We start from the raw sequence: 18,445 nt of genomic DNA on the forward strand, positions 1-18,445 counted from the left end.
TTTTCGCTAAGGCATGCGAGGAGCTTTGTACCGTGAATATTTTTCAGCAGTATTGCATGGTTATAGCGCCAATGGCTTCGCATTGCCAACAGCCAGTGATATGGCTTGAAGCGAGTGTGCGCGGTACGTGTTTTACACATGTAAACGTGCCAAGATTAGCAACAATGTCGTAATATCCCATCCCAGTTGGATATCCCTGTGCCCGCGAGAATGACGTTTGTTCAGCCACCGCCTGGCCTCGACACGCCAACTCGCGTCGCTGGTCAGAAAGTGCGTAGAGGCTGGAGCATAGTGTTTACGAGATTCGAAAGAACGTTTGCAGTAATTAAGCCAGTACGCGCAATACACTGTAGATTTGCTGATCGACTCCCTCTCCGCATAGAATTGAAAAGAAGTCGCGACTGTGGTCTTATAATTTAGCCAAAAAATTTTTTCACCTTTTTTATGCAGTAATTTAAGCTGGCCGTTTCTGCGGTGAGTTCTCTCTCTCTTTTTCCCCCTCCGATTTTCGGCGTTTTATGTAACGCTTTCTGGGGAAAAGGGTCCAGCCTCTAAGGTTTACGAACACAGATAAAACGCCAGTAAGTGGAAGCCTTTCTCTTTAGCATGTTGCTCGCAATTAATTCGCCACCACCATGTTCCCCGCACGAAAGAAAAATGAAGAACAGAAAATAAACCAAACTACTTACAATATTTAAGATTATTTCGTTTTATGTGATGATGCTCGCGCAGCCCACTCCTCTTCGCTACACATATATATAAATCCGTTTTTTTAAGTGCTACAGTATGGGAAGTTTTGCTACTGAAGAGACCGCTGTTCAAAAATTCTATCTAAACACCGACATAAGAAAATTCGTCGGGCCTATCCTGCAGGCATTGTTAGCTTTGTCCAGAGTGTAAGTCCCTGAAGAGCTAGAGGCTATTCGCTCTCTCAAGTTTGATTGGGACAACATACCGAGCTCTATTTTCGGGAGTTTGTCATTTGAAGTTCACTTGCCAAAGGAATTCTAAACGTAGGCGCAGAACGTAGTAGTTGCGGAATCACTGTGAATTAGGCCCGTAAGAAACATTTCACGCTACTTCTACAGTTGAGCGAGTTTCAGTGCGCATTGAACCGGTCGGAAAGAGTCCTAAAATAAGGCGCAAATGCAACGAATGAGTAGTAATACCCAGTTCTTTCACATTCTCAGCTTTTGGTAGATTGAATTACTTTTGTTCGTTCTTTATTCATTCCTATACTGAAGTCATTTGTTAAAAATAAATAACAGCATTCAAGCGCGCACTATACGCTAATATCACTGCGGCTTCTATATTCTTTGTGTATATTTTTCTTGCATGCATTTCTGCACTCACCGCGTTAATGTTTTCTAGAGTGCTGAGCACTTGAAATGTCAAGTTTTGTTGTATGCAGCTGAGGCAGCAGGGCTGTCATACTCCAATCACGGCAGTGATGACAACCCGGCGTCTCATTGCTGTCAGGTCCTGGCCTCTAATTTAATAGAATTACCTTAATTGTCACCTTTTAACCCAATCGAGTTATGCGTAGTCATGGTCTCAGAGGGAGACCAAGCGAAACGCGGGGCGGCTAACCCCCGAGACTGAGTCCGGTTGTGTCCTTACACTATAGAAGCAACGGCAAAGGATCTGAGAAAGATTGGGAGAACAGAGGTAAATGACACATGCATGCACAGTTAGTGCACGTAGATCACGGTAGATCACTTGTTCCAGGAAATGGAGCATAAGTCTTCTGACGCACGAGGCCGTGGTCCCAAGACCTTGCCTTTTCAAGTCAAGTTTTGTTCATTCAGAATGATATAGATTTAGAATATAAAATGCACAGTAATATGCACCGTAGTCAGCGGCTCTATTGGACCTTCGCACAGAAATACACAGAAAAAATAAAATTGCAGAAACAAAACCTAAATGCAGAAGAAATTTCGGTTAAAATCAAGGCGAGTAAGCCAAATTTGACATTTTTTTTTTGTCTAAACGTCCTCTGGCAGTAACAAGAGCAACTACTTCTTCATCCACGGAAGGAGACTCGCATGAAAGATTCTTCGTATAGTTTCTTCAGTATCTTAAATACTTAACGTTCAATATGGCTATCGTCAAGGAATGCTCTACTCGTGATAAGCGGCGTAAGGCTCACTGTAAACGCAATACGCAAGTACCTGTATCATTTGGTGTTAAATAACTCTGGTAAATATGACCCTGACGCCCCACTTAAACTCACGCGAATTGTGAGTGTGGAGGAAACCGGACTTGTTTTGGCTGCCGCAGATGATCTCAAATGCACGTGCCCGCTTTTGCTCAACGTGTTCAAGTAAACGCGGACACACTGACTTCGACTGGCATCCTGTGTTCGAGCTCGGAGTCACGACAACGTGGGTTCACGTGGCGATGGCTGTGTATAACTGCAGGCGGGTTTCTTTCCACAGTAGCCCGGCCTGGTCGGCTCTTTCACGGCTATGAGTGTAAGCTATAAATCCTGCAAAAAGACTGGCATAACGCGAGAAAGCGAGCAGTAGGCGCCACACTTTCTACCGAGCTGCGCTTGGTTCTCCCGGAAGCACAATGTGTGGCGCGCGAGCTTTTTTTTCTCCAAGCTCCCGAGTAGGCATTTCTTAACCCTATATAGCAGGGGCACAACCAAATCAACCGTGTTCTACACTTTCAGTTTCGTCGCACAAGGAAGATGAGAAAGGGCTAGGTTCATCTTCTGGTGCTCTTGAGTGGGTGCACTCACAATGAACATCTGCCGGCGACGACGTGCGCCGGCAGAGACATCTCGAGCACTGACGAGAGCGTTGCTATACCAAGTTTGGGTATAGTGGTTATCATCAGTACTGATGCTATGTAACAGCAAGGTTTCCTCAAAGCGAAACCCATGCATAACGTTGGAGGGTAGGCAAGAGCTTTCTGCCAAGTGTAGCTCATGAAACACAAACTGGATATACAGTGGGTGCTTGTGTCTCTTTTTGTTCTTTTTTAATTCGGAAACGTAAAGAAGACCCTACAGAATACACTCTAATTACGGCACTACAAATGAATTACCTTCCCAGGCGTACATAATCTAGAAGAAAGCGAAAGCAATTAATTGACCTATCAAACCATTATAACTATTAAACTTAATCGCAAACGTTACAGCACATGTCTTTATTGGAACGTCGAAGGGAATCGGCTTCACGGTCCTGTGTGCGCAGTGAGGGGAATTGAGCGAGTCATTTGACGGCAGGTATTTGGATCTACATGGCTAGATTGAAACATGAAAACATGGAACTAGACTCCCTTTAACACCTGCCGCGGTGGCTTAGCGGCTATGGTGTGGCACTGCTAAGCACGAGGTCGCGGTATCAAATCCCGGGGCTGAAATGCAAAGAGGCCCGTGTCCCGTGCATTGGGGGCACGTTAAAAGATCCCCTGGTGGTCAAAATTCATCTGGAGTCCATCCCTACGGCGTGCCTAATAATCACATCGTGGTTTCGGCATGTAAAAACGCAAGATTTCAATTCGACTCCCTTCAACTTTCCAGTAATGACATGTGCCATAAAGTTTATGATTAAGTTAATTGTTGCAAGTATTTAAATAAGTGAATTATTTGCTTTCGAATTCTTTTTTTTTAATGGTGTGCACCTGGTCAGGTATTTCATCCGCAGTGACGTAAGCAGAGTACATTTTGTAGGCTTTTTTCCCCAGGTGGACGCCGCTTGCGGCAGAGACGGGGCTGCGGTATCGACGGTGGTCGATGGCGACAGGTGCGTTAAGATAGCGTGCTCCAGGTGCACGAGGGACGCCTGTACAGCCGAGGAGGTTGCAGTAGCGCTCCCTTGTGCGGGTAGAAAAGCGGGAGTAATATTATGCGATAACAAATTAGCTATCCGAAATTTCAACAAAGGGAGAATCTCGGAAGAGGCCCTCCAAGTTCTACTCAAGAACCCTCCTAGGAGGGCATAAACTTTATTTGGGTTCCAGCCCATGAAGGAGTCCCAGGCAACGAAGCCGCTCACGAGCTCGCCCGAGCACTCTACCACCGGGCAACTCTAGAGCAGCCAGTTCCAGGGATCAAAGATAGCATCATCACGTACAGGGAAATTGAAGCCGAAAGAAGAATCTTTCCGCCCCCGCATCGGTCTCTCTCTCTGGAGGACGCTCGCATTTGGCGTCGCCTCCAGGGAAACAATTATACATCACCCCATTGGATCTACTTAACACAGACGAGGGACTTTAACGACGCCCTCTGCAATATTTGTAAGCAAAACGGTAAGCTAGACCATATAATATGGGAGTGTGCTGGCTCCCCAGGGGCCAAGGAAAACATTGACAGTAGAGAAGCCTGGGAGGCCTTGCTCCAGAGTGAGGCTGAAGACGACCAGCGTCGAGCAATCTGCCTGGCCGTTGAGGCCGTGAAGACTCAGCGTCCTCAACGCGCGTCCTCCCCCCTACCTGCGTGTAGTTTAAAAGGCGGGCACCCCAACTCGGTGGAATAATAAAGTTTTCAATCAATCAATCAATCAATCAATCAATCAATCAATCAATCAATCAATCAATCAATCAATCAATCAATCAATCAATCAATCAATCAATCAATCAATCAATAAAAAAATTTGTAGGCTTAAAATATGTGCTCGAAGTAAAAAAAAAAAAAGACACGCACGCAAACCCCATTTAGGAGGAGAAGCAAAATTTGTGAATGTTAAGTATTCAATAACACCGACACTTATGCGACCAGTTAAGTTACTTAGAACTGTGTAGTTCTTGCGAATATGGCGTTGAACAACATATAAACTGCTTGTTCCGCGTAGGCACTTGTTCTGTGTTTGAACAGCGTCCTGATGAGACGTGAATGGTGCCATGTTCCCGGAATAATAACTGGTCAGACGGTTATCAACAGCCCCAGAGACCCCTCAGTCGAACAGAATGTAATGATGCTTACGCCAATCAGTGTAATGATGACACGCAACAAGTAATGCATATTTGATAGAAATCATCCTTCCCGCAATTGTAAAAATTCCAACTGCGCCACCGTCTGGTATCTGATGGAGACTGAAGATAAAATGTCAGTTTGAAAGCACGGGGCGTTCAAGCGTTCGTAATCATAAGCGTCGACTCCCGAATGTAGCGCAGAAGCAGGGCAACGGTGAAATATATATGGTTAAGGGAAGGAGGAGCGCGGAGCGTTGTCCCTTTGTCGCCACTCTTCTTTTTTTTGCGTGCGTGTGTGTACGTGCGTGTGTGTCTGCGCTGATTGAAAGCTGGTCACACGTCACAAGCCGCTGCAGCCACTAAAAGCAACTGCGGCGGCATATGCGATGTCCATGACTATACGGGATTTCGTTCTCAAGGGCATTAACAAAAACAGCTACATTTCGAGGAATCGTCGATGATTTGTATAGCGTCTCGACGAAGTCTCTTACACACTACAAATTGTGTATGTATGCTCGCTCATATGTATGCTTGCTTAGAAGGAAACGGGAATACATGTAAAGTATAGCTACAGATTTTTGTATCTTCAAGCATGTACCAAATTTTGAAACTCTTGTTACTGTGTTAGATTTTTTGCTAGCTTATTGTGGTGTATGGAGTAGCCGGTCGTTTAAAGAGGAGGCAAATTAAAAAAAAAATTGCGCGATAACATCGGGCGAGGTTTTGCCTAAAGTACTTTCCAAATAAGGAAAATTCTGCTATGGGCTAGTTAGTTCGACATAATTCGCACTGTTGCGCAAAGCGACGAGGAGACAGGAGAAAAACAACACAGGACGTCATGTGTTGTTTTTCTCGCTAAAGTCCTGTCTCCTCGTCGCTTTGCGCAACAGTATTAATTACTCGATAAATAATCGTTTTTGAGCAATACAGTCACTTCGGCATTGTAGCGTAAATATGTGTTCAGTAGCGCAAGTACCATACGTCTCACGAAATGATGCAAAAGTAGTTATTTCAGAGCGACTATTATTTCTCGCCTGTCGGCGTTCTTGTGTTTATTCTAAAAGCTTGCTTAAAATATAATTTCTTACAGAAGAGCTCTCACTAGGTCAACGAGAACAATTATAATGTGCTTATTCAGAACAACGTGTCTCCCAGGCTTAGGTTAAACGCTCGTGTTACTTTCTCAAATATTACAATTCTTTACTATTGCAAAAACTCCAATATTCTAATAGCATATTCAATTGGTTGTTTCAAAGCGTTTAAGCAGCGCTACCAAGGTCTTATGGTGAAGCAGCTAAGCTTATTCTAACACTATGCCTATTCCAATGCGCATTACTTAACGATTATCAATGTTACAACCCACTTATGTTTGAAACACAGCCCGGATACAGCCTTATAAGAATTGGTACCATTGTCGGAGCGCTCTGAAACAAGCAAAGATACCATAAGCGTATCAAATGTACACTTCAAGTTAGCGGCACAACTTGAGTCGAAGAACAGCACATTTTTGCTGTTGATTACTGTTTACTTGGTCGCCGTGTATTATAATCTCACAGTATTCAGGAATATTTAAGAACTTCACGATATCGGAAAAGGTAGTCCGCCAAAAGCGGATTTTCCGAAAAGTGTTGTGCTTTTTTTGACCACATACTTCTGTGACACTAAGATTTAAAATTCAAAACACATGAGAATTCAAGCTCACCAACTCCAAAGGAGACAAAGGGAAGTAGACGACAAAGTTAAACTGAAATAAACTATAGAAAAGTCTGCGCTCGCGTTTCGCATTGCCAGTGCAACATATACACGGCACAGGTGTAAAATTGAGGAAGCGGACGCCCCGAAACGGGCAACCGAGTCCAAACTTGTGAAGCTTGGCGACGCCCCCTGTCTGGCATGCATCATCGCGGCACGCAATGCACGCTGCACATTCCCGCTGCGTGCCATCGCTGCCTGCAGCCGGCACGCACAAGCGATATATATGCCGCTGGGCCACATTTTCGTGTCGCCCGCCCCTCCTCGGAGAAGACAAACGAAACAAAAAAATCAAAGAAAGCTTAAACGTATGTTTTCTCCGGGCACGTCGCGAGCGTCCGAACTGGGCATCCACGTGACGAGGCGCGAGCGTCGCATCGACCCGAGGCAGGCGCGTCCCGATGTCGCGTGAGATGATGCGGCGCGTCTCGCAACCCAAACCACCACTGGCGCCTCCAGCTGGCCGCCGGCGAAGAATTCTCGCGCGGGACCCTTTTACGAGCACGCTGTGCAGTGGGGAGAAGAGCGGCACCGGAGACGACGACGCGCGGTGTGCGGATCGCGAGACGCTGAGACCCGGATCGCGAAGAAACCGCCAGACGACGCGGGAAGGGGACGCGGCTATTTGCTCGGAGATCTCCTACCCCGGCGACAATAATTAGCTTTGGTGGCGAGTGCAGTGTTTTCCGATGAACAGCACTTCTCATCCATGCCCAGTTTTCTCGCCTCTATTATCTCTTTCTATCAGATAGATCGCAAGGGCCGTGGAACGGTCATCTGATCTTTTTGGGCTGGCACAAGGAGCCAACCCTTTCCTCAGCGTCTCGTGTACACCTCTCTTGGGTGCTACTTAAGCGCCACCTCTACAACACATCTTCACAGCTCGACGTCGAGAGTAAATAAATGGGTGCTCGTTAGAGGAGTGCAATGCCCGACTCGTTCGCATGGACCAAGTATGATTGCGTCAAAGGATGCACTTCTTTCTTTATTCCCGTATACAGACCAAGCCAGTTTAGCGAACGGGAAATTGCGGCATTTGTATCCCGACTTTGCGTTCGTCTTGTATTTTTCATGAAGCGCAAGGTCCTCCAAATGTGTGTGACCACCAAGTGCATGTGATGGCATGGCTAAACGCGTGTATATCTAGTCCAGAATGGGAAAAACTTCCAGCAGCATGTTGAACCGATAGGATTTCAAACCGCAAGACGGTTCTGTCAAGTTCATGTTTAGGTAATTCAGTCCCTTAAAGGGACACTAAAGTGAAAAATGATTTCTTCTGCATCAGTAAATTACCGTTCTACAACACCAAAAACACCACTCTTACAACGATAAGATGTTTGGTAAGCGAGAAAAAGCGCAAGAACGAAATACGGGTGGCGACGCCTGCTTAAGTTCCCGCACCTGGGGGCTGTAACGTCTTGGATTTTAATGGCATCTTCTAGGGCCTACTAATTATATATAGCGGTACAGATTGACATTGTGTTCTAAAGGAACCATATATTAAACATGGCAAGTTTCGGGAACCATTATTCGGCCAACGCGGCCCAAATGCGAAAACATACTTTGGAATCCCTGACGTCACGCCGACGTACCGGCGCTACCACCATATGTCAAGAGCCACAAAGCAAACTTTTACATGAAGCAAAGACGCAATGGAAACCACGCAATGATTAAGAGAGAATTGATATAGTATCTTCTTGTTGGTAAAGTAAATAACAACAGATCCCTTATTTCCACGTGAGTGAAAGCTTGAATATATTAAGAATATATATTATATCCATGTTATCCAAACTGAGTAATATCGAAGGAGGAACGAGCTTCATCACATTCATGTATTCATCTGTTCAACTTAATACTCTAGCTTAGCGACTTTAGGGCCCGTAATAATGAGGCACGTTTATTTTGTTTGGGTTTCGTACGCTAAAGCAGTACGTAAAAACAGACGGCGGCCAACCGTTGCGGATGGCGGTTGGCCAATGACAAACTAGTTCTTACGAACGAAAATTCTGGAAAATGATCGCAGTATAAACAGGATAAGAAACGGGTAATCAACAATCCCAGCCAATTTTGGCAAGTGTTAAACCCCAGATTCACTCATGATATACACTTCCTAATGACTCCCAGGAACCAGTCACTGACCATGAGTGCGTGGAAATATTTTACAACGCATTCGTGTCTATCTTTACTAAAGAACTTGAACCTTCACAGTTACCGTCAGTTACCATAGAAGCATTTATGCCAGCTATCACCTTTTTCAAGGAAGGCATTGCATCTGTAATTGGTAACATGGAACTTTCTTCATCAGCCGGTATGAACTCGGTTAATTCAAAACTTCTGAAAAATGTTACATCATCTTGTGCTGCATATTTATCTTTGATCTTTTCGCAGTCACTTTCTTCAGGAATCGTTCCAGATGACTGGAAAATGGGGAAGGTCGTTCCAATCTTTAAATCAGGTAACACAGACTCACCCCTGAATTACCGCCCCATTTCATTAACTAGTGTGCCCTGCAAAATCATGGAACACGTCATCTACACTTACATTATAAGTTTCTTGGACTCCTGTCAATCCTTCCATCCTTCACAACACGGGTTTTGTAAGGCCTTCTCCTGCGAAACTCAATTAGCGCTCTTCCTTCACGACCGTAACATGCAGACTGATGTCATCTTTCTAGTCTTCGCGAAAGCTTTTGATAAAGTTCCTCGCTGCCATTTTTTGCGAAAGCTTTCACAACTGAACCTACATCCTAACATTCTTGAATGGACTGAACCGCTTCTAACTAATCGTTGTCAGTCAGTCTTTGTTAATGGTCACCTATCTAGCACTCTCCCAGTCATATCAGGCGTTCCGCATGGATCTGTACTCGATCCTTTTCTATTCCTAACATATATTAACGATTTACCCAAGCATGCTTCCTGCAGTATTCGAATGTTCGCCCACGGCTGCGTCATTTACCACACCATCAGTAACTTTCATGATCAACTTAATCTCCAGACAAATCTTAATAACGTGCAGAATTGGTGTAACAACTGGCTAATGTCGTTCAATCCTACTAAATGCCAACTCGTGTCCTTCTGTCGTCGCCACAGTCCACAACGTTTCCAACATTCTATCTTTGAGACCCCAATCGAATTAGTGCTTTCTTATGAATATCCAGGAATAAACCTTGTCTTAAATTTGATCATGGCGTACCCATATTGGTAACATCATTTCAGCATCGAATAAAACACTCAGTTTTTTCAAGTGCCATCTCTATCTTGCCCCCCCCCCCGCGCGCAATTATGCATTGCAAGTCTCGTCCTTTATCATTAATTCTCTCATTCTCCTCTTAAACAGCCACCTTATATAAATGCCACAGCACGCATATCTCAGCGCACCAGTCATCCACTTCAGGTTACTCTCCCATCATAGCGCGCTACCACTTTTACTGCCTCATTCTTTTTTCGAGCAGCTACAGATTGGAACGGCCTGCCCCGAGACACCGTGATCATCGCTTCATTATCTGCTTTTCAAGACCGTATTAGTGATCACCTTCAATACTGAAACAATTTTCAGTGCTTGTTGTTAATCTAAATGAAATCCTATCCTTCATGTAATGCCCCCCCCTCCCCCTCCATTAAGGGGCCTTTAAGGAATAAAACTGAAGTGAATTGAACTGAGCCGATATAAGCCTCGCTACTCCACCTCCCCACCCCCCCTTTTTTTTACAGCACTCTAATAATCGTGGCGTATAGCTGCCGCACCTGCTCAAGATGTTACTGGCACCTCGCGACGTGCCTTCCCTGTAACTAGCTGCTTTGATAACTGTCACAAGGATCGTACGGGAATCAGAAAGATGACATAAGGTGGTGTCCCAACTTAGCACTGTGGTTTCGCAAAGTTGGGCCTATTCGGAGTCACCCTTTCTGCAAGACCAATTCCTTCTCTATCTTTTCGGCGAAAGCTCTTTCGTGACAACGCCAGTTGCGTGTCCACCATCTCAGAAGCTCCTTGTTGGTCGAGAGAATTTCCGAGACATGCAGAAGGACCATCAGAGTGTCACAAGAAAAGCAGGATGATCGGTTCCCAAGGAAAGAAGTCCACTATAGGTATATCTCCAGGTTAAAAGGTCAGCGATGACGTAGGCTCTTTTTTTGTGGCATCAGTAGATACAAGTGCATTACAAGAAAACGGAGCGCTCGTTCCATCTATTCGGAGGTCGAATTCAAGAAGCTTTTCATCCGTAACGCTTGTTTCTCGTTAGCCGGCCACCTTCGCAAACAGTGTCTCCGCAATCACGCTTGGCTGGCCTTTGTTCGTGCTAACTGCTGCAGCGTATCAACCGCTTTGTGAATGCGGACCCAGTGGCCGAATTCAGACAAACCTTTTCGTTTGCATGAGTTATCTGTCATTGGCCATTCACGTTATGTTCGCTATCACGATTGTCTGGGACTTGTTCTTGCGAACCTCTCTAGCTTACGAACTGTTTTGTGAACACGGGCCGGGGTCCGTATTCGCGAAAAACTGGAGTCTTAATCGCACAAACGTCTTACGCTAGAATTGTTCTTAGGGAGAAATTTCAGCCTAACCTGATGCTGGACCTGTCATTAGCGAAGCCAGCTGACCAATGGCAAAGAGCACATACTAACGAAAATTGTAGTGAATTCGGCCCCTGATACGCAATAGAATTGTTCGCAAGACAAATGTCCAGCCAATCCTAAAGCTGAACTTATTAGCAAAAGCGACCGGCTAATGGCGAAGAGGGCTTACAAAGACAATATGTGTGAATTCGGCCCCAGATTTTCTGCTTCTAATGAATGTGAAAAATTACTTGTACATTAGGAATGGTGAATTGAGAACCACAAACTTGTAAGATGTTCAGGTTATTCCGAGAACTTAGTTCGTTTTGTTCGTCATGTACATCTATGCTACGTGTATGCTACCTAAGACATCAAGACCGCCAGAGTCAGGACTCATGCTATGCAATAAGAGATAAGAAGAGTCCATGTGTAGGTTGTCTGTTCTGCTCCCACGTGCGGCAAAGTTCTTTTTTCTTCTACTTTCATTTAACTTTTTCTTTATTAAAAATGTGCAGTTATCGTAAATTTAAGCGTAATCTGTAGTTAATTATACATTCCAACGAAAAAAAAAATTTTTGTAAGCTTTATGTGGCTTTATTGCCTGTTAGCTTCTTGGAGATTTTTTTCTAAATATTGAACCTCTCGATTCTTCTTCTTAAATCACATGCATGCATGTATTTGATATATTTTTTATGACGTACATAAATAAAGAGCCAAAATTTTTGCCTGAGCCAGGTATATTACACATTCGTGTTGAAAACACGCGCAATTAAGCTGAATGACAGGTCCTAGTTTACTTTAAAAGACGTAAAACTTTTATGCAAAGAGCTCTTGAAGGAAGAACTTCAATTCAGCGCTCTTAATGCCCACTTTTTCCTCCGGACATCAAGAGTGCTTAATATGCCCTTTCAAACACTGAATAAAGTGCCAGTAAATTTAAATGGCTTCGATCGCTCGGTATTTCAAGCCGTTACAGGCGGCAAATTGCAATTTATCACCACTTGTGCAAGCTGTGGTTATCATGTTGTCTTTTGATACTTCCAAGATTGCCATACATCAGCACTTCATATGGTAACGTAATTTTTGTAAATGCTGCTCTCATACTCGCCTTACGAATCAAAATAAGAAAACAGCAACCTTGACACCACCATCCTGACGCCGTCTCTTTTCGCCCATGCACGCGAGACGTTGCGCTCCACCACACAACTCATCTATTTACGGTGAAGTGGGATTTGACGGAGTGTTTGCGATGCTCATTGTAAGGGCTGATTTGACGATTGCTGGCGATGCGATTGCGGCGAGTGTCAGCCCGGATCCACATGTTGAGCACACCTTGAGATTTTTCTTTAAGCGAATTGCTTTATTTGGCTCTTTCGTCCAATTTTGTTTCGCGACGCTCTCAGAACAATAATATGGAAGAGACGATGACGACGAATCGGAGGAAGAGGAGGAGGCAAAGAGATTCTGTTAGGTTACTCTTGAATAGCTTCCCTAGACTGATGTAAAGGGAAGGGCACTCCGAGGAAATGAGAAAGGAGGGTGTCTGAAAGTTTTGCGCACGCACAGATGACAGTGCTTCTGCCAATTCAAAGGCTTTCGCGCAGCCTGGCAGATTTAAGGAGCTGGAGCTGGGGACTCTGGTAGCTGTCTGTATAGGCGACGCTTGAAGCCATGGTCCCACTCCTTTTTTTTCTAAAATCGGATTGACTTAGGCTAGCATGCGGAGAATGTCTTCCGTTATCAAATGGCGCACAGTGGCGGAGAATATGTTTGAGTCTCACCGCCGCAACCCCCACTGGTACAAGAGGCACTGTCCGAGGCGCCGAAAGAAAATAGTGTTTTGGAACGCGACGCCCAACTGGAGGGAACAGGGTAAAGTTGCTCTGGTACGAGGTAGACTGGATGGCATGCCGGTTAAGAACCTCTGGGAGCGCCGGTAGTTCTGATGTAGTAGACGCTCACTGTTATACACTGAGCGTAATAAAAGTCAATTTTGTATGATTACCATTTTGAGTATAAATTGTACAAAGGGGCCTAAACAATGCAGTCCTAAGAACGTATTTTCTCATTTTAAAACAAACACTGTAACAGAAAAAAGTACAAGAGTTCACAATAGAGCTGTTGAATAAAACGAAGTTGTACGTGCCACACAGCCTGCTAACAGCCAGACGTGACAATAGACATAGAAAAAGTTCCGAAGAAACAAACCAAACTAACCTACTGGTTTTAGGGATAGAGCGGGAGAAATAAGCGGCCCCGAAAACCGATGGCAATGGCGCTGATCTGACTGGCGGCTGCCATCGCTTTCAATTAAGCGAGCGCTCCTGGCTGTCGGTGAGAGCACAGGAGGCTGAGAACACGTCGGGCAATCGCGGCGCATTGAGGGCACCGCTTTCATTCCCAACACCGCGCAGGACGGTTGTTAGCGCGTTTCGTTATTGTGCCGTGTGTCGCTCGTCGTGTCGATAAGTGATCTAGTGACAACAAGAAAGCTTGTACGTTTAAGAACTTGTTTGACGCGTAGTAGTTTTGCAACTGAGAAGATTATCCCAAGGGAACGCCTGGTTGGGGTCAGGGACCGAGCTACTGGCAATTCTGTCAATATTGACAAGTAGGCTCAAACTTTAGAGTAAGAAAAAATAAAAATAAAGAGAACACGGGTGCCTCTCATAACATTGACAGCGACAGCTGAGAGACCCTTATCCGTTACCGTCGAGCACCTTCCATAATACGAACAACTGCGTTGTGCAGAATTGCAGTGCACTCCAGGGACGCGTGCAGCAAATGCGTCGTGCGGCACAGGTTTAATAGCTTACACTTGCCGGCCCCCTGCCTATCAACGCTCAGTGGTTATTCTGTGAATGCGTTCTGAATCACGTGCACTAACTAAAGCGCTCACATAGCACAAAAGCCTTAACCACACAGTCAAAAGACACTGGGACGATTAACTCAGGTAACTTGTACGTGCAGGTACACTGCTTACCAACAAAGAAAGACAGAATACGAAATAGAAGAGGCAGGAAGGTTAGCCAGAGGGGAGTTCGGTTTGATACCCTGCATGAAAAGAAAGGGAAATTGGGATATAAAGAGAAATAGAATGGAAGAGGCATACAGATGAACGTAAGTCGGGCGCTCACAAATCAGAGGGCGATACGCATAGTTGTCACAGATTGACACATCGTACATGCTGCTCTGAACGTACATTGACACGTCTTACCCGACTCGTACTGAATATGGAAGAATCGCTCACGGTGGTTGCGAAATGGCAGCAGGTTTTTCACGAGATATAGTTCTCCTTAGTATCCGTAGTGCTTCGATATAAGTAGGACGAGTCGTTTTAGGATTAGCCACGATCCGCTCACGTGCCATCGGTTGCTCTTGTCCTAAGAGACCTTATTTGCACTGAACGCGAACAGCTTTAGAACCTCGTGTTAAAAACATGAACACAGAAAGGTTCGCACATCAAACTTCAATTTTATTTAATGCCTTCCGTGAAGGGGGGGGGGGGGGGTCCGTACTTTCTTGTAGAGTGAGAGCACTGCCGGATACATCTCGCAGCGAACTCCTGTCCATTAAAGCTATCGAGCCACACGCGACAGGTGTGCAAGCACTTCAGCTTGTAGTGCTCCCCTATCGACACAAAAACACCAAAATAAGTAAGAAACTCTTCTGAACGCCACTCACCGCAGCAGTCATCCTCAACTGAAAGGTCTGAGTAGCTGATGCTGTTCGGAGCTTGTAAACAAAGTTGGGGACCGGTTTCGCAGCAGCTTTACCTGACGCTTTCGGTCCATGATTGGCTCTTAGGAATTTTCTTTCTTTCCGCAATGCACACTTTTTTTGCCCCTTTAGTGGAGAGGTAAACTCTGCTGCACTACCAAGTAACAGTACTTCCGTTGTCGGCGAAGTGTTGGAATCTTACTTTACGAGGATATGGTTGCTTTCGGCTAGAAATACGACGTTCAGCAGGTAGACCTTTGGTAAGCAACAGAAACACTTTAGCCCAAAGGTCTTCAGTGGTTGCCACGAAATGGGAGGCATCGCAGGCCACAGTGTTTACGCAAATGCCAGCTGCAGAGTTGCGTGGCGGAACAACGGCAGCCGCACACGCCAAATCATAATCGAATGTCGGCATCACAGAGCCTCGGCGCCTTGAATTGAGCCACGACTGCACGGGAAGCCGTACGGCAGCACGTATGGCCGACCGGTGCCGTAATCCCCGTCTCCTCGGCTCGCTCCCTTTCCCCGGTCTTTCGCGTCTCCGACGTTTTCTGGCCCTTAGCCGGTTCCTTATAAGCATTTATGTGGGACTACGCCGGCGTCAGCGCAGTCTGAGAGCCGTTCATGACGATAGACGCGCGTAATCCTTCCTGCAGTACTTTCATCGCGCAGGAACGTTGACAGTTGGGAGGGAGACAAGCGGCCACTTTGGCGACTCGTTGCTGCCTTGACGCGGAAAGCCACTAGGCACGCCTGCCGCGCACCCAACGACGAGTGGGCTCACAGGCAGCTCCGGTGGGCGGCCTCTCCTGTCATCTTTCTTGTTCTTTGGGACGAAAAAAAAAGTTTGCTGGCCATTAGCGTGTTGGGACGAGAAGTAATTGTGCGAGCCGCCTAAGTTTGGTAGCGCGGTGTGCATATCGAAGTTGCAGGATTTACGCAAGTATAACGAAAAGTTCAAAGTTAGGAGACTTCGCACTTGGCGAGTGTTTAACAGACAATGAAGACAGGAATCAGATAACTCGTGGGAAACGCGCATTTTATGCTGAAAAAAAAAAGGGTCTCTTTTGGCGTACAGCACAAGTCTGACCGGTGTAACAGCCTTCAGTCAGAATAGAGTAATCACCGATTTTTACACCTTGCTGTGCACATAGAATGGGTTTGTTGGAAGCACTGTCTCGTGATCACTTAACGGCCGTAAGTACTTTAGATGGGTCAACCGCTCTATAGTAGGTTTTAGAGGCTGAGGAAAATATTAACCGTTTTATTGTAGTGAGAGAGAAAGTTTACTGACAGTAAAGGCTGCAAGGTCAACCACCGCCATTGCTGGACCGCCATCCCGTCATCCGTCGCTGTGCCAGATCACCAGACTGCCCGACTTGGCACGAGCGGAGACTATTCCTAGCGTCCTTCCTCCCATTCTCACTCACCTTCCTAGGCAGCCCAAGTTCTCATCCACAAGGCAAATTCAACTAGGTGCGCTCTAGCCTGCAGCTATGCAGTGGAGAAACGCAAAGGGAGAAAGAGGAAGTGCTGAAGGATTATGCTGAGTGAGGGCACACAGCTAGAACAGCTTCAAGTTTAATAGACAAGTTCTTCACGGGAATCATGTGACACAGGGGCATATCTAGAGCTTGAAAGTAATCCCTGCTTGGTTTTAACGTCCCAAAGCTTTACGGGCTATCAGGGACACCCCATTGCATGGCATCCGGGTTAATTTTGACCCCGTTTTATTTCTTGGAGTGCATCAAAATCACTGTACATGGATGCTTGGGCTCTGATACGGTAGTGATGTGGCCACTGTGGCAGTGAATCCAACCCGCGAATTCATGACCAGCAGCAGAACAAAACTGCATTAACTGTGGGGCCTCCATTTCCCCTGCACTGTGGAGAAAAAGGCAAGAAAAAGAATTGGCTACCCTTTTGTGGTCCGGAGAGGCCAGTTAATTTCAGTCCTTACACGTCTACACCGACTTTTCGGTAATTGATTTCGAATGCCCATATTTTCACAGCGCACACGTGACGGGCGTGTAAGAAACGGGCCACCACGATCGCTCGCTTTCAACAATCGTTGTTCCTAAGAAGCCAAAATGGTCCATGTCTCATGAGCACTGTAAAATTAAGCAGTGCTGTGCTTTTGTTTCTTCTTTAAAAAGTAAAAAAAAAAAAAACTTTACGAGCGCAACCGCCGCGCCATTGCTCAACAGCTGAGGCGTTGTTCTGGCTTCGTTCTCCAGCCATGGCGACAGCAGAATTGCAATAAAATAAACGTACAGAGATTTCAGCGCACGTTAAAGAACCACATGGTCAAAATTATAGCGGAGTGCTCCTCTACGGCGTTCCTCGTACCTCGTAACTCATCTGTAGCGATGGGAGTTGGGACGTATAACACCCCAGATATTTAGAAATACTGAATGTTGGGCGTGTTGGTATTCCATACTCAAGAAAGGATAAGGCAAAAAAAAACAGGGACCATATAGAACACAAACTGAGATAGAAAACATGAACAGCGCTAGTTAGTGTTTTCTATCTCATCCATATTCTTTTGCGCCATCCTTTCTTGATAGGATTCAGATATGATTCAGACCAGGCCTATCCACACAACATACCATGAAACTGATTAAGCCTCAAATCATAGACAACGACTCTAGCGACACTCGAGCCGTTTTGGGACTTGATCTTGAGAAGGCCTTCGACAGCGTTCTACATTCGCATATCCTAGCCTCGATATCTCGGCTCAATCTGGGTGAGAGATTTTATAACTATGTTAGATCGTTCCTCTCGGACAGGAAGGCTACCCTCCGGGTGGCCGATCTAGAATCACAACTGCTGGAACTTGGCGAGAGGGGCACCCCACAGGGGTCAGTCATTTCCCCCTGTTTATTCAGTATAGCCATGGTCGACCTAAGCAGAAAGCTTCTCGAGATTGAAGGCATCAAACACACTATGTATGCTGACGATATAACTATATGGTGCACAGGAGGCAATGGCGGTCAGGTTCAGGGAGCCTTAAACTATCGAAATAGACACTATCGAAACCTACCTCGAACCCACCGGTCTCAGATGCTCCCCCTTGAAGTCGAAACTTTTGCTGTATAGTCCCAAGAAACGCGTTCCAAGGCCCAAGGGATGCACATCGTTAGAAGACAGAGACATTAACCTATATGCAGGAAACGCTTGCCGTATACCCAGAGTCGATTCAATCAAGGTCTTGGGCATGATCGTTGAGTCAGGGGGTGCAAATGGCAAGACTATACGCAAGCTAATTGCTAAAACTGAAAGTGCTGTTCGTTTAGTTCGGAGGGTATCAAATCGGCATCATGGACTCAAGGAGGATAACCTCATTCGACTAATGCATGCCTTCGTTCTGTGCCACTTTAGATACTTGGCAGCCATGCATCGATGGAAACGGACAAAGCGGGATAAATTGAACGCACAGCTTAGGAAGATTACCAAGCGGGTTCTCGGGTTACCCGTATACACTTGTACAG

At 45.7% G+C, this 18,445-nt stretch overlaps 1 protein-coding gene across 1 annotated transcript in view; it reads left to right on the plus strand.

Annotated features, from left to right (window-relative positions):
* LOC126545785 (uncharacterized) overlaps positions 1-18,445 on the plus strand; it is a 63,572-nt gene that overhangs the window by 240 nt on the left and 44,887 nt on the right. The window lies entirely within an intron of this gene.

Source organism: Dermacentor andersoni, chromosome 1 (assembly GCF_023375885.2).
Source record: "Dermacentor andersoni chromosome 1, qqDerAnde1_hic_scaffold, whole genome shotgun sequence".
Classification (NCBI taxonomy): Eukaryota; Metazoa; Arthropoda; class Arachnida; order Ixodida; family Ixodidae; genus Dermacentor; species Dermacentor andersoni.